At 37.2% G+C, this 23,623-nt stretch overlaps 2 non-coding genes across 2 annotated transcripts; both read right to left on the bottom strand.

The window, feature by feature from the left end:
* Positions 1–3,054: 3,054 nt before the first annotated feature.
* Positions 3,055–3,126, bottom strand: TRNAW-CCA. Its single transcript has one exon. It is a non-coding gene; the product is annotated as a tRNA-Trp (tRNA).
* Positions 3,127–12,542: 9,416 nt separating this feature from the next.
* TRNAW-CCA lies at positions 12,543–12,614 on the bottom strand. The gene has a single exon. It is a non-coding gene; the product is annotated as a tRNA-Trp (tRNA).
* Between the last annotated feature and the right edge of the window lie 11,009 nt (positions 12,615–23,623).

The raw sequence follows: 23,623 nt of genomic DNA on the forward strand, positions 1-23,623 counted from the left end.
TCGAGCTAGGCTCCGAACGAAGTAACCGAATTGTGTCTCTTTCTTATTTCCGCTGCACGACTTTGATTTCAAAAGGGTAAAAGAAAAAGTTTTAAACGAGCGATATTCACCCCTCCTCTATCGCTTCCAACGATCTATCACTTCTGTGTATCTTCTTACACCATGTTATCTACAATATAAATTAAATGGATAACTACACTTAGCATAAATGTAGTCATTTGACTAATGTGATTCTTATAAATGTTTATACAAAATGCTAGACTTTTAGTATATACTCTAACACTTCTCCCAAAGTTCCTTTGCTGAGTCGTAATCTCCGATTCGATTCCTGGGGTAGAAGTACGCTGAGTAGGTGGAACTCGACTCGTCCGTTTGCTACAAAGTTTGCTTGCTCTTTCTTGGTCCACTGATATTCTTCTTTTTCTTCTCTTTGGGGAGTTTTTGGAGCTACAAAACCGTATTTAATTATTAGCAATATTTCAAAATTGGTTTTGAAGAATACCTTCATTCGTTTCTTCCATGACGCAAATTCTCCCTCGAAGTTTAGTGGGTAGATTGTCGATCCGGCCATCGTCTTTGATCTTTGATGCTTCAGTCTGCGGTTAGTCCTTCTAAGGCGGTTGGGTTCTGATATCACTTGTTAATGCAGCAGGGTCGACAAAAGAGGGGTGAATTGCCTGAAATAGAAAAATAAAACCTTCTCGATCCTTGGGCTTAGACTAGAAACGCAATTAAAAACAGAATTAACAACTTAAATAAATAAGTAATAGACCACTATTTATTTGGTTACAACTTAGTTGGTTGTTAATCCAAGGTAGTTGAAAAACTCACTAAGAATCTCTTTCTCTGAAGGCGGAGAAGTCTTTTTCAACACACTGAAAGCTCAGAAATAACTAGGAAAGTGATTACTGAAGTTGTTATTCTATTTCCTAGCTTTAGGGACCTTTTTATAGCTCTTGGAAATCCTATCCGTAGCTTGAGAGCGCCTCCAAAGGGATTGGAGGGTGCCTCTACCAAGGCGCCAAGGGATAGAGTTTTATCCCTTGGCAACGGTCAATTTTTCTAGTCAAAGGCGCCTTCCATGCTCATGGAGAGCGCCTTCCATTCTTATGGAGAGTGTCTTCCATGCTCATGGGAGGCGCCTCCGCCAGAAGGTGGTAGAGGTGCGCGGGCGCCTTGGAGGCATGTTTAACTCTTGTTGAGGGCGCCTCCAGCAGTTTTCATCAACTTCATTCGCTCTTCTGCTACTACGATCGCCTGGGTGATTGCAACCAACTGAAATAAGGCTCACCCGAACCCAATTTCCGGTCTTCTCCTCGAGCAGGCTTTCACTCCAGCTTCTCGTCTCTAGAACGTTACGTACGTTCTTCTCGTCCATCGTTGTACTCTTTCGCAACACCTCGTCCCTCAGATGCACCAAGCCCATCAGCTCACATCCCGTGTCATTCTTCTCGCTAGTTGCGTCTTTCACTCGACTTCCTGTGCTCCTAAACTCCTGCACACTTAGACACAAGGATCAATCCAAAATATAACCTAACTTAACTTGGTTGATCACACCAAAATAGCCACGGGGTCCAACAATCTCCCTCTTTTTGATGTACATCAACCCAAGTTCAAGTTAGGGTAATAACGAACAAGATGCAATAAAAGAATTTGCAAAATAAACATTTTAAGCATAAAGCTGCAAATAAAAGAAATGATAACATCTGATAAAATAGAGTTAGTAGAATTAAAAAACAATCTAACTTCCCCTAAACTTGTACCTATTCCTCCCTCTTTGATCATATCAAAAAAATAGGGTACAATAAGAAAATAACTTGAAATTTAAAAAATTTAAAATAATTTCTAAGTTATGAAGTTTTCAAATAATTAACAAAGATTGAAAACATTTCATTAATTGCACAAACTTATCAATTTGTCAATTAAATATTCAATTCAGCAATTGGTTTCTAGACTATGGCGAGACACTAAGCCTTCTTGGTTATTGTATTATCAACCACTTCTAGACAAAGCCTCTTAAAGAATTTAAACATTTAACTTTTCTGAAACCTTTGATTCAAAGAAAAAATGTTAATCTAAGTATGATTCTGAAACTCAATATAGGTTCCTTCCTACTAAGTTAGCTAAGAATCTAGGGGGTACATATCCTTTGGGAATTCTTCTAAGTTATCCTTAATATTTTCTAATGTACCAATTTAACGTTCCATAAATTTTAAGATTTGATTTTTGAAAGCTATTTGGTTTTAAGCATGCACATTTTTTCAAACTTTCGATTTACATTTTCAATTTATCATTTTCTAATTTTAAATTGTTAAATAATTCTAAGAGACATGTTTTAGCTAAGTTTAATTTTAACTCAGTATTTTTCTTTTTTAATTTCACTAAATTTTTAGAAAGAATTTTGATAAAATTAAATTACTGCTTGGGAGATAGAGTAGGCACCTTACTTAGCCTGGTTCAAAAGGCTGAACACAGCCACTGATGTGGCTTCAACTCTGGACTATCTCCATTGTCAAGGACAAATTATCCACTGCGATCTAAAGCCAAGCAATGTTCTTCTCGACGATGGCTCGTGTAGGTGACTTTGGGTTGGCAAGGTTTCTCGACAGGGACAGTAGCAGCTGGTCTATTGCTTCCTCCATTCCCCTTGGACTTAAAGGATCCATTGGATACGTAGCATGATTACTTTTTGCTCAAAGCAATTTCATTAAGAAACTAAACAACCATTAATAAGAATTAGGAAAGAACTATCAGCAACATGATTAATCTTGTTCTCGAGTTCACATGATCATTAAAATTTTGATTACAGAATATGGGACAGGAAGTCAAGTTTCCCCTCTGGCTGATGTTTACAGCTTCGGAATACTTCTCCTGGAGATGCTTACCGGGCGTTGATTCCTATAAGTCAGAAATAGCACTGAAGGTTGACGAATTCGAGCTGCTAAACACTACAAATGTACTGGCACATGTGAAAAGCCAAAGTCAAAATTGACCACTGCGATGTCTGCATAAAGTTAATTTATCAGTAAAAACTATAATGAAAAAAACGGGAGTTGAACCCGACGTGAATCGAACACGCAACCTTCTGATCTGGAGTCAGACGCACTACCATTGCGCCACGGATCCACAGTTGAAGGACAGCACTCAATATTTAAATGTATTTATTAAATCATCTTAACTTGCTCCGCACATCTGACTTGAGGCAAACTTACCCGTTCATCACGCAGGCCTGCCTTATCTATCCAACAATTTAAATATGAATTTCTTTTGGAGGGTGAAAGAAAATATTTAAATAAAAAATAAGAGGAATTGAAATTATCATTTAAAGTATAAGAATTTATATTTTAAATCCATTTCTTATTAAATCTAAGGAATTTATACGTTCATCAGGGAATTCACGCTAGACCTGCCTTATCTATCCAACAATTTGAATATGAATTTCCTTTTGAAGGTGAAAGAAAATATTTAAATAAAAAATAAGAGGAATTGAAATTACCATTTAAAGATATAAGGATTTATATTTTAAATTCTATTAAATCTAGGGAATTTATAAGCAATAGAATCAATATCCCTTAAAACTCTTCATCGTAACATGTTTAATATCGCTAATGAATCCTTCGACTCCAACAGGCACATGAATTCTATGGATAAAACTTAAAACCCCCAAACAATAATAGATGCACACCTACTACAAAGTATCAATACTTGGATACATAAACAACAGTGAGTGTGCATCTCTTGTTAGAAAATTAGACTATAACCAAATAAATAAATTATTTATATTATATTTACATTTCAAAGATATTACAATACTTTTGAGCATCATTTATAATTTTAGAGAGAAAAAGAAAAAGAAGATGAAGAATAACTTTCAACTTGAAGATTCTACACTTTTATTTTTAGTTGGATGATCAAACATGAATGTAGGGGGAGTATTTATAGTACTCACCATGCAAGATACATATATAGTTGTTCAGAAAATTAAATTCTATCCACAAAGAAATTTTATCCCTATCCATTGAATGAGAGAAATACTGTCAATCACACATTTTAATTTCTATCTGTTAAATTTTAACCATTGAATGAGAGAAATAAAAGCAATAAATATGGAAATTAATTTTCCAACTATTATGGCTTCTTCCATCACTATCCTCCGTGTACTATCAGCCCTAGGGTTCATGTCGTCGAGTCCATCAAGCTTCCTTTTCTGCTGCGTCTCTGGTCCTCCAATAGTACCACGCCTTACAAAGATACGATCCGCGACAACAATAGAATTTTACATATATCGATCCTATATTTCACAAGGGAATGTACATGAAATCTAGATCGAATAAAAATATAAAATCCTAGGGCTAATACAACTCCTGCTGTATGTAATACATATAATCATGCACACTCATAAAATGCCCTCGACATGTCTGAGGGTCCAATCACACACAATCACATTAGGGTCATAATAGTTGGATCTAGATGTCTGCAACCACAGAGTTAATCGATTTGCACATCCTACTATTATCCTACCTAAAATATGTATGACATATGCATAATTAAACAAAAACCAAACACACAGAGGTTAAAACCTAGCTCTGATACCAATTGTTGGTTGCTACTCGGAATACTGTCCTAGTTCCCTTGTATAAAAATTTGTACAAGCATAGAACTATCCTAGCTACCCATGTGTTCTACTAAAGTTAAATTTGGATTGCAAACGATGTTTAACATTATTAATCCAAATTTTCCTTTTAGAAGTTAAACTTGAATTGGGAACGAAACTTAACATTCTTACTTCAAGTTCAACCGATGTGATCTTTCTAAGTTAAACCATATTACAAAATTTGATTAAATATCTATTTCAAGGATCGGCTTCCAGGTCAAACGTGGCAAGACACTAGGCCTTCTTGGGTATGAGATCATCCACCAATGGCTAGACAAAACTTTTTAAAGAAATCAGATATTTAAACTTCTCACAGTAAACAAGGTTTAACAATAGAGACCTCAATAGAAACACATTATCGAAATATGAAATCGAAACGAAAATCAATAACAAAAATGATAATTAAAATCGATAACCTCTTGTGTTTGGTTTTACAAGATCTATACAAAAGATGAATTAGTTATGATGCGGAAACTTATAACTAGTTATATCTCTTGTAACTTATAGACCTCTTGATCTTCTATTGTATTCCTCTTTTTATCTCGGACATCATGTGGGTGACGATCTACCAAGACAAGAATCCACCCAAGCCTTCTTCTTCATTCCAAGTTTCGGTCACCAATTTTCTCCAAGAGATTATGAAGTCCGACCACCAACCAAGCTCCAAGGGATGCTAGGAAACAATGTCTCCTATCTCTTCTTCTTCTCCAAGCAAAATCCGTCCACCAAGATCTCTCCAAGAGGGTGATGCCGCTAGCCACAAAGAAGAAGAATAAGGGAAGAGGAAGAGCCTTGGGGAAATTATAGATGTGTTGTAAGGTGAGGCACCTCTACCCTCTCTTTTATATTCCTTGGTCTTGACAAATAAAGAAAGTTTTAAAACATAATCAAATTTTTCTTATTTTCCTTGCCCATGTCTAAGAAGAAAATTTTAATTAAAAACTTCCTTATAAACCTTTAATGGCTGGCCCCTATCTTGTCCTCCAAATAAGGGAAGTTTTAAACAAAAAATTAAAACTTTCTTAATTGTTTTCGGTAATAAATTTTAATAAAATTTCTCTTTTAAAATTCCTTTCATGGTTGTTTATAAAAGGAAACTTTTATAAATTAAAAATTTTCTTTTAAAACATGTGGATGGTTACAATTAAGAAAAGTTTTCTCCAAAATTAAAATCTTCCTTTTGACTACAAATAAAGAAAAATATCAAACATTTCTCTTAATCCATTGTAGAAAGCTATAAAAGGAAAGATTTAAAATTTTAAAAACTCTCTTTTAAAACCATGGCTTCCACATAAGGAAAGATTTAAAATTTAAAACTCCTTTTAATAATTATGTGGCCGGCCACCCTTGCTTGGGCTCCAATCTAGGGTTGGCCATAACTTGAATCCATCTAACCTTGGTTTGGCCGGCCCTAGCTTGGGCTCCAGGCTTGGCTTGGTCGGTCACCTTAAGGTGGGTAAGAAGTTGGGTTTGGGTGGATATAGGACTTTATAAATAAGAGGCTACAATAGGGACCGAGAGGAAGGATTGATTTTGGTCTCCCGATGAGCTTGAGCTTCCCGTGTTCTCCCCAAACACCCAACTCAAGTTCATCAATAATATCTCATTTCACTAAAGAGTTATTATTGCACTACCGCACCAATCTCATATTACTATATGGGCTCATTTTTATCATGAGTGTGTTAATCTCCCTGTGTTTAAGATATCGAATGTCCACTAATTAAATGAGTTACTGACAACTCACTTAATTAATATCTAGCTCCAAAAGTAGTACCACTCAACCTTATTGTCATGTCGGACTAAGTCCACCTGAAGGGTTTACATGACCAATCCTTATGAGCTCCTCAAGAGGACATCATCAACCTAGATTACTAGAACACAGTTTCATTTTATAATCAACAACACACCATATAAATGATATCATGTCACGCCCCAGAGGAGTCCCTGTCCGAAGAAATTTCGGCAACATCTCCCCTGTACGGGTGATAATCTGAAACATTACTACATACAAAATATACATCAGCCACACTCGGCTGGAATATATGCACAAATAGAGACAACATAACACGCAGTTTAATATACTCAGCCTACCCGGCTGGACAAAATGAAATAACGCATAACCACCATCTATAACCATCAGCCTAAACGGCTGGAACAAAATAGAAACACACACAGCGGAAGACAGAACGATAAATACTCAGCCCTCACGGCTGGATATAAACGCAGCGGAAATCACAAAAGAAAACAAATGTATGACCGACAAAGTCACGAACTAAATTACCTACAACCACCAGACTAGACTCTAAAAACACATCGACTTGTTCAAAACCAAAATACGCAAAGCTAATATACATCCAAAACAGTGACAAGACCCAAAAGGAACTATCCTCAAGTGTGACGTGGGACCGGCAGCCGAGACTCTCCAAGCATCCATGACTCATCTATCTGTTACCTGGCGAAAGGAAACCAATTTGCGAGGTGGTGAGTATTGGAACTCAGCGGGTAAGGAAAGAGATAGTGCATGAACATAACATATAACTAGAAAGGGAGCCAAGAGTATACAGTCTCATAAAAGAAATAGCAGATACTACAATAGAACCAACATAAGCACTCATACCTGAAACCATATCCTAGGCTAGGTATAGTAGGTCAGAACTGGTACTAATTTGCTACAGTACTGCTCATAACTACAGAGGTAATAAGCAAGGTATATACAAATATCCAATGACTAAACATCTACGATGAGAATATATCTCAACACAAGTAAACATATCAGCACAAGTGAACAACAGCAAGCAATAACAGCATATATAAACAGCAGCAGCTATAGCAAATATAATAACAACAGCGTATGCACGAATGGTCACTCCCGCCCACCTCTCTACACCATGACCCCTGTATGGTCGAGAGGTCGGGTCAGTGACAGACTGTACACCACTCCAGCTACCACTCACACAAGTGGTCGAGGGGACAATTGCATAGTAGCTAACTAGCTACATCTGCGACGGGGTCCCTGCTGCTCGTACTCCAGCTACCACTCACACAAGTGGCCGAGTGCGGCACGACAGGACAAGCGGCATCAACTCCAGCTACCACTCTCTCGAGTGGCCGAGGATGCGGCATGCATGTAATGACATGATGCAAACAATGCAACAGTCATCATACCAATATAAGCAGAAACAGGTATGCTACATGAAGCCAGCATGCTCAATATAGTACATAAATAAACAACAGTCAAAGCATACAAACATGGTATCTAGTATCTGCTACTGATCATGGACAACAACAAGAGACTGTATGGATATAAAAATGAGTAGCTCAAAGATTTTGAGTGGAAGTATCAAGCATAGGAAAAATTACGAGTGGAGTCAAGGTAAAGCAATTCTTATCCCAAAATAGCTCATGCACTAAGTTCGAAGAACTAGAGAATCAAAGTAAGAAATACCCGCCTTATGTGGAGATCGTGTCAACCGTCTTCAATCAACGTCCTGCAAATCACGTGATGTACAATTTAGCTAATTTCATAAACGACACTAGCTAAACTGAAACCCAACTTAATTAGGGAAAAGCCCTAATCCAACTATGAACCTTGATTCACCCAAATCTAAACAGCATTTCTAAAGCACCAACAGGAACCAAAATGTGTTCCACCCGAGTTTAAACCTCCACCAAAAGCAAACACTAAAACTCTAGTGTTACATCATTGCTCCAAAACATATCCGAATAGTGATATCAAATCCACTAAGAAATCCAATGAGATTGACAACAATCGAGAGACGATAGAACATCATCGATTTAGAAAACACACCAATTCCATAACCATGCGGAAAAATAGAACAATAACGAATTGAACCCACCACTACCGAATCTGTCCAGCACGGGGAAACAACAAGAAGAGCAAAAAATGTTATTCCTCATGGTTAAACCACCAACGTTCTGATCAAAATTCCTGAAGCAGCGGGAAGGAAATAAGAACATCATCGACCAGAAATTAGACTACCAATTGCCTGCCTAACACTTCTCGTAGCAATAGATCAACAAAAACATCATCGATCAAGACTTAACACTTCTACAACAAGAATTAACCGAAACCCAATTAGTGAGAAGAACGCAGCACATCAAATTCAATCAAAAGCCCCAAATCCACATCTAACTAGAGAACAACTACAACAAGATGAGATCGAACCGCGGCTTACCCCTTATCCAGATTAGTGAAGAGGAAGGAGGATCGGGAGACTCATTCACCCCCTAACCTAGGTCTCGGTTGGAGACGGGTCGAGGTGGTCGGCGGCGTTTGTGGTTCTTGCGTGAGGAAGCGAGGCTCGGCGAGGGGCAGAGGAGGCGGCACTGCGGTGCTCGCGTGAGGGAGCGATCGCGGCTGTAGTGGCCGCGTGAAAGGAGGTCGTCGGTTGTGCTGCTCGAGTGAGGAGGAAAGAGGCTGGAGGCCGGCGAAGGAGGCGAGGCGGCGGCGCATGAGGGCTCGAGGAGGCGGCGTCGTGGGCTGGCTCGGGGAAGATACGGCGGTGAAGGAGAAGAGGGAGATTAGGTTTTTATATAATTTTGAACTTAGGTTTAGGGAAATTAAAATCTTTTGCTCAATCAACTCCCTAATAAATAGGTATTCCAAACAGACCTTTTCCAAAGTCTATAATTTTATCCCCTCAAAATACGCCCTACGGACTTCGATTAAATCCCCAAAAATTTCTAAAAATTCCCAAAAATCCCATTAAGGCTATTAGCCTATTAAACCTTATTATTTAATTATTATCTGACTCGGTATTTTATATATCATTTCCCAACTTATTGGGTCTATTGATTTAACGAACTAAATCGCACCCTTTGATAAATCAAAGAAATAAATATTACGTATATGTACTTGTTATTATATCATGATTAAGAGTACATACTTCCATAATAACAGAGGTATTGTTCTTTTATATAGTCAGTATAAAAAGATACTACCTCAAATGGTCCTGCTCAATACACTCATGGTGTACTAGTGTAATTTATCAATCAAGATAAACTAATACCTAATTACACTACAGTCACTCCAATGGTTTGTCTCATTCCATCTTGGTTGTGAACAACTGTTTATAATTTATAAAGAATGGATAACATGAACTTCTGTGTATCTTCTCGCACCATGTTATCTACAATATAAATTAAATGGACAACTACACTTAGCATAAATGTAATCATTTGACTAATGTGATTCTTATAAATGTTTATATAAAATGCTAGACTTTTAGTATATACTCTAACACTTCTCCCAAAGTTCCTTTGCTGAGTCGTAATCTCCGATTCGATTTACTTCCTGGGGTGGAAGTACGCTGAGTAGGTGGAACTCGGCTCGTCCGTTTGCTACGAAGTTTGCTTGCTCTTTCTTGGTCCACTGATATTCTTCTTTTTCTTCTCTTTGGGGGGTTTTTGGAGCTACAAAACCGTATTTAATTATTAGAAATATTTCAAAATTGGTTTTGAAGAATACCTTCATTCGTTTTTTCTATGACGCAAATTCTCCCTCGAATTTTAGTGGGTAGATTGTCGATCCGGCCATCGTCTTTGATCTTTGATGCTTCAGTCGGCGGTTAATCCTTCTGAGGCGGTTGGGTTCTGATACCACTTGTTGATGCAGCGGGGCCGGCAAAAGAGGGGTGAATTGTCTAAAATAGAAAAATAAAACCTTCTCGATCCTTGGGCTTAGACTAGAAACGCAATTAAAAACAGAATTAACAACTTAAATAAAAAAGACCATTATTTATTTGGTTACAACCTAGTTGGTTATTAATCCAAGATAGTTGAAAAACTCACTAAAAATCTCTTTCTATGAAGGCGGAGAAACATTTTCAACACACTGAAAGCTCAGAAATAACTAGGAAAGTGATTACTGAAGTTGTTATTCTATTTCTTAGCTTCAGGGACCTTTTTATAGCTCTTGGAAATCCTATCCGTAACTTGAGGGCGCCTCCAAAGGGATTGGAGGGTGCCTCTACCAAGGCGCCAAGGGATAGAGTTTTATCCCTTGGCAACGGTCAGTTTTCCTGGTCGAAGGCGCCTTCCATGCTCATGGAGAGCGCCTTCCATGCTTATGGAGAGTGTCTTCCATGCTCATGGGAGGCGCCTCCGCCCGAAGGTGGTAGAGGCGCGTGGGCGCCTTGGAGGCACGTTTAACTCTTGTTGAGGGCACCTCCAACAGTTTCATCAGCTTCATTCGCACTTCTGCTACTACGATCGCCTAGGTGATTGCAGCCAACTAAAATAGGGCTCACCCGAACCCAATTTCCGGCCTTCTCCTCAAGCAGGCTTTCACTCCAGCTTCTTGTCTCTAGAACGTTACGTATGTTCTTCTCGTCCACCGGTGTACTCTTCCGCAGCACCTCATCCCTCGGATGCACCAAGCCTGTCAGCTCCCATCATGTGTCATCCTTCTTGCTAGTTGTGTTTTCCACTCGACTTCTTGTGCTCCTAAACTCCTGCACACTTAGACACAAGGATCAATCCAAAATATGACCTAACTTAACTTGGTTGATCACACCAAAATAACCACGGGATCCAACAATCTCCCTTTTTTTGATGTACATCAACTCAAGTTCAAGTTAGGGTAATAACGAACAAGATGCAATAAAAGAATTTGCAAAACAAACATTTTAAGCATAAAATTGCAAATAAAAGAAATGACAACATTTGATAAAATAGAGTTAGTAGAATTAAAAAACAATCTAACTTCCCTTAAACTTGTACATATTCCTCCCTCTTTGATCATATCAAAAAAATAGGGTACAATAAGAAAATAACTTGAAATTTAAAAAAATTAAAACAATTTCTAAGTTATGAAGTTTACAAATAATTAACAAAGATTGAAAACATTTCATTAATTGCACAAGCTTATCAGTTTGTTAATTAAATATTCAATTCAGCAATTAGTTTCCAGACTGTGGCGAGGCACTAACTCTTCTTGGTTATTGTATTATCAACCACTTCTAGACAAAGCCTCTTAAAAAATTTAAACATTTAACTTTTCTGAAACCTTTGATTCAAAGAAAAAATGTTAATCTAAGTATGATTCTGAAACTCAATATAGGTTCCTTCCTACTGGGTTAGCTAAGAATCTAGGGATACATATCCTTTGGGAATTCTTTTAAGTTATCCTTGATGTTTTTTAATGTACCAATTTAACATTCCATAAATTTTAAGTTTTTATTTTTGAAAACTATTTGGTTTTAAGCATGCATATTTTTTCAAACTTTCGATTTGTATTTTCAATTTATCATTTTTTAATTTTAAATTGTTAAATAATTCTAAGGAAAATGTTTTAGCTAAATTCAATTTTAACTCAGTATTTTTTTTTTAATTTCACTAAATTTTTAAAAAAAAAATTAATAAAGTTAAAATACTGTTTGGGAGATAGCGCACACCTTACTTAGCCTGGTTCAAAGGCTGAACACAGCCACTGATGTGGCTTCAGCTCTGGACTATCTTCATTGTCAAGGACAAATTATCCACTGCGATCTAAAGCCAAACAATGTTCTTCTCGACGATGGCTCATGTAGGTGACTTTGGGTTGGCAAGGTTTCTCGACAGGGACAGTCAGCTCTATTGCTTCCTCCATTCCCCTTGGACTAAAAGGATCCATTGGATACGTAGCATGATTACTTTTTGCTCAAAGCAATTTCATTAAGAAACTAAACAACCATTAATAAGAATTAGGAAAGAACTATCAGCAACATGATTAATCTTGTCCTCGAGTTCACATGATCAATAAAATTTTGATTACAGAATATGGGACAGGAAGTCAAGTTTCCCCTCTGGCTGATGTTTACAGTTGACTACTGCGATGTCCGCATAAAGTTAATTTATCTGTAAAAGGAATAATGGAAAAAATGGGAGTTGAACCCGACGTGAATCGAACACGCAACCTTCTGATCTGGAGTCAGACGCGCTACCATTGCGCCACGGATCCACAGCTGAAGGGTTACACTCAACATTTAAATTTATTTATTAAATCATCTTACTTGCTCCGCACATCTGACGCGAGGCAAACTTACCCGTTCATCAGTCATCACTCAGACCTGCCTTATCTATCTAACAATTTGAATATGAATTTCTTTTGGAGGGTGAAAGAAAATATTTAAATAAAAAATAAGAGGAATTGAAATTATCATTTAAAGTATAAGAATTTATATTTTAAATCCATTTTAAAAAATCTAGGGAATTTATAAGCAATTGAATCAATAGCCCTTAAAACTCAACATCTAACATGTTTAATATCGCTAATGAATTCTTTCGACTCCAACAGACATATTAATTCCATGGATAAAACTTAAAACTCCCAAACAATAATATATGCACAGCTACGATAAAGTATCAACACTTAGATACACGAATAACAGTGAGTGTGCATCTCTATCTCCTCACCTAAACCCAATAAATTTATTGGCCGGACCTGATCTGACCAGTAGGTGGACGAGATAATGGCTCGGACAACAAAACTTAAGCCGAACTAGGCGACTCGATTGCACCATATGACTTCTGACGAGTTACAAGTTCTAGAAGCACTCTCATGCTGAACCACCAAATTCTAAACATGCTATCTTATTAAATTCTAAACCAGATTTAAGGGTTTTAACTTTAAACCATAGCCAGCAGACTAATTCAAAAGAGCGCTAGTTTTTACAGAGATCAAAAGGCAACGATTCTCCCTTCCGCTTCAACTCTTGCAACCACTTCAGTTTTCCTCTTCAAATACCAAAAATGAATTCGAAGGTATGCAATAGGGTGTCTCAAATAGAAGGTGAAATTAATGTAATATTGTAGGATTTCTTATTCGTCATCCCGAAGCTTTCATTTATGGTTTAGAGTTTTTACAACATTTGGAGTTTAGTCTGCTACCCATTGCTGCTTGTTACAAGTGTTAGGACCGCTCGAGCTAGAGCAGGGGTCAATAGTTTCGATCATTTCTCCTCGTTGCTTTGTGTTTGTTGTTGAATGTGCAACAGAAACTTCAATCAACTTGGACATCACATGCACTATACTTTGATTGTATTTAGTATTCACCTCCTTGAGATGACTAATCCAAGGGTACACTTCTCACTCACAACTTCCACTAAGAACTTCCTTCTCTTCGGAGTCCTTCCGGAGGTAGAGAAGTCTCCTGTAAGCTTGAATACAACAGGTAATGAAAATGCAAAGGCAAATGAAATCGAAAACGATTTTATAATGAAAAACATTGCTTTGCTTGCATTTTTCTTGATTTGGATTATCGCTTTGTGGTAAGAAATACAGTAGTATTTTGTCTCTAAAAAACTGGCAGCGAGAATCCTCTTGGAAATACCCTTTATATAGATGTTGTTCGAGTTAATTTCTGCCTAACAATCGATTGACCTTACTAACCAATAGATTGTCACATTAGATTCAATTGTTCAAACCTGTAGAATGACTATTTTTCGCCTGACCAATCGATTGGTGAGCCACACCAATCGATTGCCTCAATTGATTCCGCATCTTTTTGTTCACTCTAGAAAACATAGCTAATATTAATTGTCATGTGTCAATCGATTGCCTCAATCGATTTTGTACCCTTATGTTCACTTGAGAAAACACAGGCAATCGAATGCTTCAATCGATTCTAAACCTTTCTGTTCGCTGTGTAAGGAACTAGATGCGCTAAACACGCAAACGCGCAGCGGAAAATACTAGTTCCTCCAGAAGATCCATGCGAAGGGAAACAAAACTTTATACTAAGTTAGATCTAAAACATGATGAAGTATACCTTTGGTACGTGCTCACGGACTCTCGACAGCTCGGATCATAGCACGATCTCGCGTTCGCGCCTCTACGGTATCCACACAAACAAGTGTTCGTTTGTCTCACAAACTCACAAAAGGAGAAAGGTTGTGCTAGCAACCTTGAAGGTGGATTTCGGCCAAGGAGAAGAGGAGCAAGAAGAATGAAGATTAAGTCCAAAATGAAGAGCAAAAAGCTTAAGTATTTTCATCCAATGAAACACTTAATTAGCATTAATGACCTTAATGAGCATTTACACTCCATTAAGGACCAAACTTGTAACTCTTCATTTTGAATGAGTGTAACTCCTAATTTCAATTTCGAAAATTGAATGGGATAAATAATCATTGAATTTCAAAATTCAATGATTATTTCCATTAATCTTCACTTGAGTCTAACTCAAGTCTCCTCACTTGAGTCTAACTCAAGTCTAATTTACTCGAGTCTAACTCAAGTTTAATTCAATCGAGTTTTACTCAATTGATCTCATGCAATTCAAATTCAATGAATCACTATTTCATTAATTCGAATTGACTCCTTGAATCTAGTTTGAATTGGACTTAATCCAATTAGATCCACTTGAGTCCAACTAAATAAGTCCAATTTGGATTAGACTTAATCCAATGATTCATCATATGAACCCATCTCCAAATCTACTTGTTCTTTGTGTGTGACCCAATAGGTTCTCGTAACGTTGGCAATGTACTCAAATCAACATTTAGATACATAAGCAATGAGTGACATCTAACAAGGCATCATTGCTACCCAAGTGACGAGAAGGTTAAGATCCAACCTAACCTGTCCGTGGTTATTATCTTGTATGACTTTGTCCCTCTATCCTTGATATCTAGGTTGATCAATGAGGCATAAACTGTGGCATCCTCTTATCAACCTTTGTGTTTCTTGATTTCTAAGTAGACACACTCAATCAAATAAGCTCAATATCTCATATTGACTCATTTGCGCATAGTCATGCTTTCTTGTGTCCTACTAATCAAAGGGGCCCACATATATCGCTTCCGTCATAGGGAAGGAATAAATCTCATCTACATCACTCACATCCCTCCGCATAATTCATTACATACCCAGTGATCGACTTTATTGTCTACCTTGTTACAAGTGATGTTTGCCGATACCAAAGTACACAACTCCTTATGTAGGGAACCATAGTGACTTCAGGTCTAAGGACTATTCATATCAATAGTCACATGAGAATGTTTATGACACTCATATAACGATCCATGAAACATTCTCATGGCGGGTCATTCAGTATATATTCTCTAATATATACCCATGTGTCAACCTGATATCTCATATCCATGACTTGTGAGATCAAGTCATCCGTTGACCTACATGCTAGTTTCAACGCATTAATATTATCCTTGTATATTAATGTTTGACTAGGAATAGTTAAGAGTAGTGTTCTCTACAATATATCACTATCAATTCAACCAATTGATATATTGTAAATAAGAACCTACTACCCAAGGACATTATTATACTTATTCAATTGGCACTGAACTGAAATAAATATAATAACCAACTTTGCCTTTTATTAATAATGATATATGATACAATAATGTGCCCTTTACAATTATCTCATAATTGGTACTAGGGCTAATATTAACACGCTGACCATTTTCTTCCAATCGATTGCTCCAGACCAATCGATTGCCCAATCCTAAATTCTAAATTTTGAGTTTAGGGTAATCGATTGGTACCTCTCGCCAATTGATTGGTAACCTTGAATTCAACCTTTTCAAGCTGAATTCGCATCTTGCCTGGTATCTGGTTGACATCAAACTATTAGGACTTACGCTACCCAATATTCAATTAACCTTAATTTGCTACGCCTTCCTTACTCATGCCAAGTGCCCGGTTCTCTTTGACTCACTTGGACTTTCCCTTTGCCAACTTTTTATTGGACTTTCGATCATCAAGTGTCCGGTCCTCCTTGACTTACTTGGACTTTTCTATTACTAATTTTTTGTTAGACTTCCGATTACCAAGTGTCTAATCCTCTTTGACCCACTTAGACTTTCCTCTTGTCAACTTCTTGTTAGACTTTCAATCGCCAAGTGTTCGATCCTCCTTGACCCACTTGAGCTTTCCTCTTGCCAACTTCCTATTGGACTTTCAATCACCAAGTGTTCGATCCTTCTTGATCCACTTGGACTTTCCTCTTGCCAACTTCCCGTTGGACTTCTCAAGTTGTATCCGGTCCTCCTTGACCTACTTGACTTCTCTCTCACATATTGTCAAATATTAAATCCAAGCTCGAGCCAACCTAGGATTGGTCAACTTGGTCAACCTTCACCCGAGGTCAATTGTACCAATAATCTCTTCTTTTTTTATATTTGATAATATGTTTAAGTTAGACTCACTCATTAGCCCAACTTTCTGTTGGTTAGTGTTGGTGCAATCGACCTCCAAGGTTTTAATGTCAGACAAATATGTTTAAGTATGCTTAAGTATGTTTAAGTATGGAGTTTGATCTAGAGAAGTCCTAGTTGTAGGCTAGGCAAGGGAAGTCCTAGTTGGAGGCTAGGCAAGGAGAGAAATCTTGGTATATCGTGGAAGCCATGTGGATAGGTCTGGAGGACTTGATCCCTGGGTAGTCGAATAATGAGTCCTAGTTGTAGGCTAGGTAAGGGAAATCTCGGTATGTCGTGGAAGCCAGGTGGATAGGTCTGGAGGACTTGATCCCTGGATAGCCGAATACTGAGTCTTGATGAGTGAAGCCAAGTGGAGAAAATCCTAGGGGGTGGTAACCTTAGGTAACGAGAAGTCTTGGAGGAGTGAACTCCAAGCAAGGTTGATCGGATGGTTTCCGGTCGACCGTGCGCGGTCGACCGGACCAGCGGATCTCGGTAAATCTAGGTTTAGGTTTACCATTATTTTCTGTATTACTATTATTGTTGTTGGGTAATATGGTATTGCAGGAAAAGTGTTAGTGGATCAGGCAATCAGACACTGAGCAGACAAAAGACCAAATATGTCTGAAGAATCATGTTTGGCAAGTAAGTTGAGGTATGCAACTGGAAGAGCGACAGTGAGGTCGGGTTCCTAAAAGGGAACAACCTAAGGTCGCTGATCCAACTAAAGAAACCGGGAAGGTTTCTAAGTTGAGATCAAGACAGTCCTAACTGTCATACTCATGCATTATATATTACTGTGCTAACCTTTGTGTTGCAGGGATACTTTGCTTAATACTGTGTCGCAGGTTTGGCCGGATCGGTCGACCGAACCAAGATGACTCAGCACAGAACAGTTTAATCAGCAACGATTAGATGCAGAAGGAAAATACACTGATCGGTCGACCGAACCCGAGGATCGGTCGACCGAACCATCAATATTAAAGGCACAGTAAATGCAGATCACGGTAAATCTCGACGAACAGGGAAGGAGCCTATTCGGTCGACCGAACAGAGGGATCGGTCGACCGAACCATTGAAGTCCAGTTAATGCAGAATATCGAGCCAGCGTCAGACTCCAGCTGGAAGGGATCGGAGTTGTTCGGTCGACCGAACAGAGGGATCGGTCGACCGAACATCCATCATACCTATAAATTGAGGCTTAAAGTCAAAGGCCACGAATAACTTTTCTGAAAAAAAATTCCTGCTCTGCAATCGTCTCGTCTTCATCTGTGCAGCAAGCTACATCATTCGGAAGTGCCGACCTAAGCTACATCTCCATTTTATTTGTCGGTAAAATTTATTTTAAGCTTGCATTTGTAATTCATTTAAGCAAGATAGTAGGGTGTTACTTGTTGGTTGCTACTCGGAAAACCTAATGGTTCTACTGTACAAAAATTTTGTACAAAGGTCTGAACCTTTTCCTAGCTACCATGTGTTCTTTTAAATTAAACTTGGATCGCCTGCGGAACTTAACACATTTGATCCAAAGTTTAATCTATTTGTTCTTTTAGGTTTAGACTTGGATCTCCTGCGGAACTTAACACGTTTGATCCAAATCACCTAGGTTATTAATTCCATTAAATATTAATTTCCAAAATTGGCTTCCAGGACTGCATGGCGAGGCACATGGCCTTCTTGGATATGAGAACAACCACCACCGCCTTGACAAAGCCTTTTAAGGAAAGCTAATATTTAATTTCCTTAAATAACTTTAGGTCAACCGAAAAGAACAATCAAATCACAAGGAAAAGAAAAAAAACAAAAAAAAAACACAACATCGAAAACAAATTCGAAATACTAGAATCGCATGCCTCTTGTATTTGGTATTTTTACAAAGAAGTAAAACTAGTATGATGCGGAAATTAAATACTAGTATACCTTTTCTTTTACAAGCAAAAACTGTTAGAGTGTATACTAAAAGCCTAGCTTTTGGTATAAACATTTATCTAGAAATAAGAATCACATTGGTCAAATGTCTACATTTATGATAAATGTAGTTGTTCAATTAATTTATATTGTAGATAACATGGTGTGTGGTGTCACACACAGAGGATCATGTTAGCAGTACCTTATAAATTATAAACAGTAGCTCACGACCATAATGGAAAGGAACAAACCATTGGAAGGTCGTAGTGTAATTAGGTATCAGTTTATCTTGACTGTATAATTACACTAGTACACTCAGAGTGTATTGAGTAGGATCATTTGAGGTCGTTTCTTTTATACTAACTTTATAAAGAAACAAAGACCTCGGTTATTATGGAAGTGTGTGCTCTTAATCCTAATATAATAACAAGCACATATATTTGATATTTATTTCTTTAATTTATCAATGGGTGAGATTTAGTTCGATGAATCAATAAGCCCGATAAGTTGGGAAATGATATCACTTATAGTGTGTGTTGTTGATTATAGAAGGAAACTGTGTCCTAGAGATACTAGGTTGATAATGTCCCCAAGAGGAGCTCATAAAGATTGTCATGTTAAACCCTGCAGGTGGACTTAGTCCGACATGACGATAAGGTTGAGTGGTACTACTCTTGGACTAAGATATTAATTAAATGAGTTGTCAGTAACTCACTTAATTAGTGGACATTCGATATCTTAAACACAGGGAGACTAACACACTCATAATAAGAAGGAGCCCAAAAATGTAATTTGGGATTGGTGCGGTAGTTCAATAATAGTTCTCTAGTGGAATGAATTATTATTGATAAAATTAAGTTGTGTGTTCGGGGCGAACACGGGATGCTTAATTTTATCGGGAGACCAAAACCAATTCCTCCTCTCGGTCCCTATCGTAGCCTCTTATTTATCGAGTACTATACCCACCTATACCCACCTTCTATACCCACCAATAGGGGGCCTGCCAAGCTAGCTTGGGAACCAAGCTAGGGCCGGCTTAGGTATAAAATTGGGTGGCCGACCCTAACTTGAACCCAAGCTAGTGGGGGCCGGCCAAATTAAATTAAAAAGGGATTTTAATTTTAATTTTTATTATGTGGAAGAAATAATTTATTAAAGAGAATTAAAATTAAAATATCTCTATTGTAAAAGATCTACAAAAGATTAAAGAAAGAGATTAAATCTCTTTCCTTATTTGTAGATTGGTGAGATATTTTATTTTCTCTTTAAAATTATCCACATGTTGATAAAATTAAAATTATAGAAATTTCCTTTTATCAACCATGAAGAGATTTTTAAAGAGAAATTTTATTTTTAAAATTTCCGGAAACAAATTAGGAAGTTTTAATTTGTTGATTAAAACTTGTCTAATTTATTTCCTCTTGATGTGGCCGGCCATTAGAGATTAATTGGGGAAATATTATTTTATTTTTCTCAATTAAATCATGTCAAGGGAATTAAGGAAATTTTATTGTAATTAAATTTCCTAATTTGCCTAGGCCAAGGAATATAAAAGAAGGGGTGAGGGTGCCTTCACAAGACACAACCTCTATTATTCTCCCTCTCCTATTCTTTGGTGTGGCCGGCCAACATCTTCTCCCTTTCTTCCTCTTTGTGGTGGCCGAAATTCTCTATTGCTTGGAGCTCTTGTGGAGGCCGGATACTACTTGGAGAAGAAGAAGAAGAAGGAGAGAAAGCTTGCATCTCTTGGAGCTTGGTTGGTGTTTTTCTTCTTCCTTGGTGAAGCTTTAATTTTTGTGGCCGAACCTAGCTAGGAGGAGAAGAAGGTGGTTGGTGGTTTCTCATCTTGGAAGATCGTTGCCCACACAACGTCCGAGGCTAGAAGAGGAATACGGTAGAAGATCAAGAGGTTTTTCTACAAGGTATAACTAGTAAATTTTCTTTCCGCATCATACTAGTTATTTATGGAAATAATACCAAATACAAGAGGCTTACGATTCTAGAATTTCGAATATGTTTTTTCGATGTTGTGTTCTTTTATTTTTTTTTTTCCTTGTGATTTGATTGTTCTTTTCGGTTAACCTAAAGTTATTTTAGGAAATTAAATATTAGCTTTCCATAAGAGGTTTTGTCTAGTCGGTGGTGGTTGCTCCCATATCTAAGAAGGCCATGTGCCTCGCCACGTCAGTACTGGGAACCAATTATGGAAATTAATATTTAATGGAATTAATAACTTAAGGCGATTTGGGTCGAACGTGTTAAGTTCCGCAGGAGACCCAAGTCAAAATCTAAAAGAGCGAATAGATTAAGTTTTGGATCAAACGTGTTAAGTTCCGCAGGCGATCCAAAATTTAATTTAAAAGAACACATGGTAGCTAGGAAAAGGTTCAGACCTTTGTACAAAATTTTTGTACAGTGGAACCTCTAGGTTTTCCGAGTAGCAACCAACAAAAACCTCTAGGTCTTCTACCGTATTCCTCTTCTAACCTCGGACGTTGTGTGGGCAACGATCTTCCGAGATGAGAAACCACCAAAGCACCTTCTTCTCCTTTCTTCAAGTTTCGGCCAAGCACAATGCTTCCAAAAGATGAAGATCTTTTTCCACCAACCAAGCTCCAAGGGATGTAAGCTTTCTCTCCTTCTTCTCCAAGCTAGAATCCGGCCACCACTTGATCTCCAAAGAAGATGTGAGGTTCGGGCACAAAGGATGGAGAGAAGAGAAGAAGAGGAAGAGGCCGACCACACCAAGGAAGAAAAGAGGGAGAAAATAATAGAGGTTGTTCACCATGAAGCCTCCTCTACCCCCTCTTTTATAATCCTTGGTCTTGGCAAATAAGGAAAATTTAATAAAAACTTCCTTAATTCTTTTGCCATTGAAAAAGAAAATTTATTTAATTAAAAATAATTTTCTCTTCTCCAATTTATTTGGTCGGCCACTCTTCTCCCCAAATCAAGGAAAGTTTTAATTAAAACAAAAATTAAACTTCCTAATTTGTTTCCAGAAATTTATAAAAATTTCTCCAATAATTTTAATCCCTTCATGATTGGTTAATAAAAAGAAAATTTTATAAATTAAAATCTTTCTTTTAAACATGTGGATAAAAAGAAAGTTATTTCTAAAAATTAAAATCTCTTTTAATCTATAAATAAGGAAAAATATTAAATCTTTTCTTAATCTCTTGTAGAAACTTATAAAAGAGAATATTTAATTTTTAAACTCTCTTTTAAATCATGAACATGGTTAAAAAGGAAAGTTTTCTTAAAATTTAAAATCCACCTTTTAATCAACAAATAAGGAAAGATTTCAAATTTTAAACTCTCTTTTAAACATGTAGATGATTTACAAATAAGGAAAGTTTTTACCAAAAATTAAAACCATCCTTTTAATCTACAAATAAGGAAAGAGATTAATCTCTTCTCTTAATCTTTTGTAGAAAGCTATAAAAGGAAATTTTTAATTTTTTAAACTCTCTTTTAAAAACATGATATCCACATAAGAAATAATTTTAATAAAAATCCTTTTTAATATTCTAGTGGCCGGCCACCAACTTGGCTCATCCACTTGGTCTTGGCCAGCCCTAGCTTGGGTTCCAAGCTAGCTTGGCCGGCCCCATTGGATGGGTAAGAAAGTGGGTATGTGGTGGGTATAAATCTCTATATACAAGAGGCTACGATAGGGACCGAGAGGAGGAATTGGTTTTGGTCTCCCGATAAAATTAAGCATCCCGTATTCGCCCCGAACACACAACTTAATTTTATCAATAATAATTCATTCCACTAGAGAACTATTATTGAACTACCGCACCAATCCCAAATTACATTTTGGGCTCCTTCTTATTATGAGTGTGTTAGTCTCCCTGTGTTTAAGATGTCGAATGTCCACTAATTAAGTGAGTTACTGACAACTCATTTGATTAATATCTTAGTCCAAGAGTAGTACCACTCAACCTTATCGTCATGTCGGACTAAGTCCACCTGCAGGGTTTAACATGACAATCCTTATGAGCTCCTCTTGGGGACATTCTCAACCTAGATTATTAGGACACAGTTTCCTTCTATAATCAACAACACACACTATAAGTAATATCATTTCCCAACTTATCGGGCTTATTGATTTATCGAACTAAATCTCATCCATTGATAAATTAAAGAAATAAATATCAAATATATGTGCTTGTTATTATATTAGGATTAAGAGCACACACTTCCATAATAATTGAGGTCTTTGTTCCTTTATAAAGTCAGTATAAAAGAAACGACCTCTAATGGTCCTACTCAATACACTCTAAGTGTAGTAGTGTAATTATATAGTTAAGATAAACTAATACCTAATTACACTGCGACCTTCCAATGGTTTGTTCCTTTCCATCTTGGTCGTGAGCTACTGTTTATAATTTATAAGGTACTGATAACATGATCCTCTGTGTGTGACACCACACACCATGTTATCTACAATATAAATTAATTGAACAACTACATTTATCATAAATGTAGACATTTGACCAATGTGATTCTTATTTCTAGATAAATGTTTATACCAAAAGCTAGGCTTTTAGTATATATCCTAACATTACTATCTTGCTCCATTGTACGATCTGCTTCTTTCCGAAGAATTTTGGAAAGAAGAGTTATAGTGGTTTACTCACCGATGCGGTCAAGGACCGCGAGCCTTCGAGTAGGAGTCAAGCTAGGCTCCGAACGAAGTAAACAATATGTCTCTTTTTACTTTTCGCAGTGCACGACTTTGATATAAAAGAAAAGAATAGTTTTAAAACGCGTGATATTCACCCCCCCTCTATCGCTCCATCTATCAGTTAGTCCTAAGAAAATCGTACCGGTTCCACTGTACAAAATTTTTTTGTACAAGTGTCGAACCTTTCCTTAAATAACCTATTGTGTTCTT

This window comes from Zingiber officinale, chromosome 6B (genome assembly GCF_018446385.1).
Source record: "Zingiber officinale cultivar Zhangliang chromosome 6B, Zo_v1.1, whole genome shotgun sequence".
NCBI lineage: Eukaryota > Viridiplantae > Streptophyta > Magnoliopsida > Zingiberales > Zingiberaceae > Zingiber > Zingiber officinale.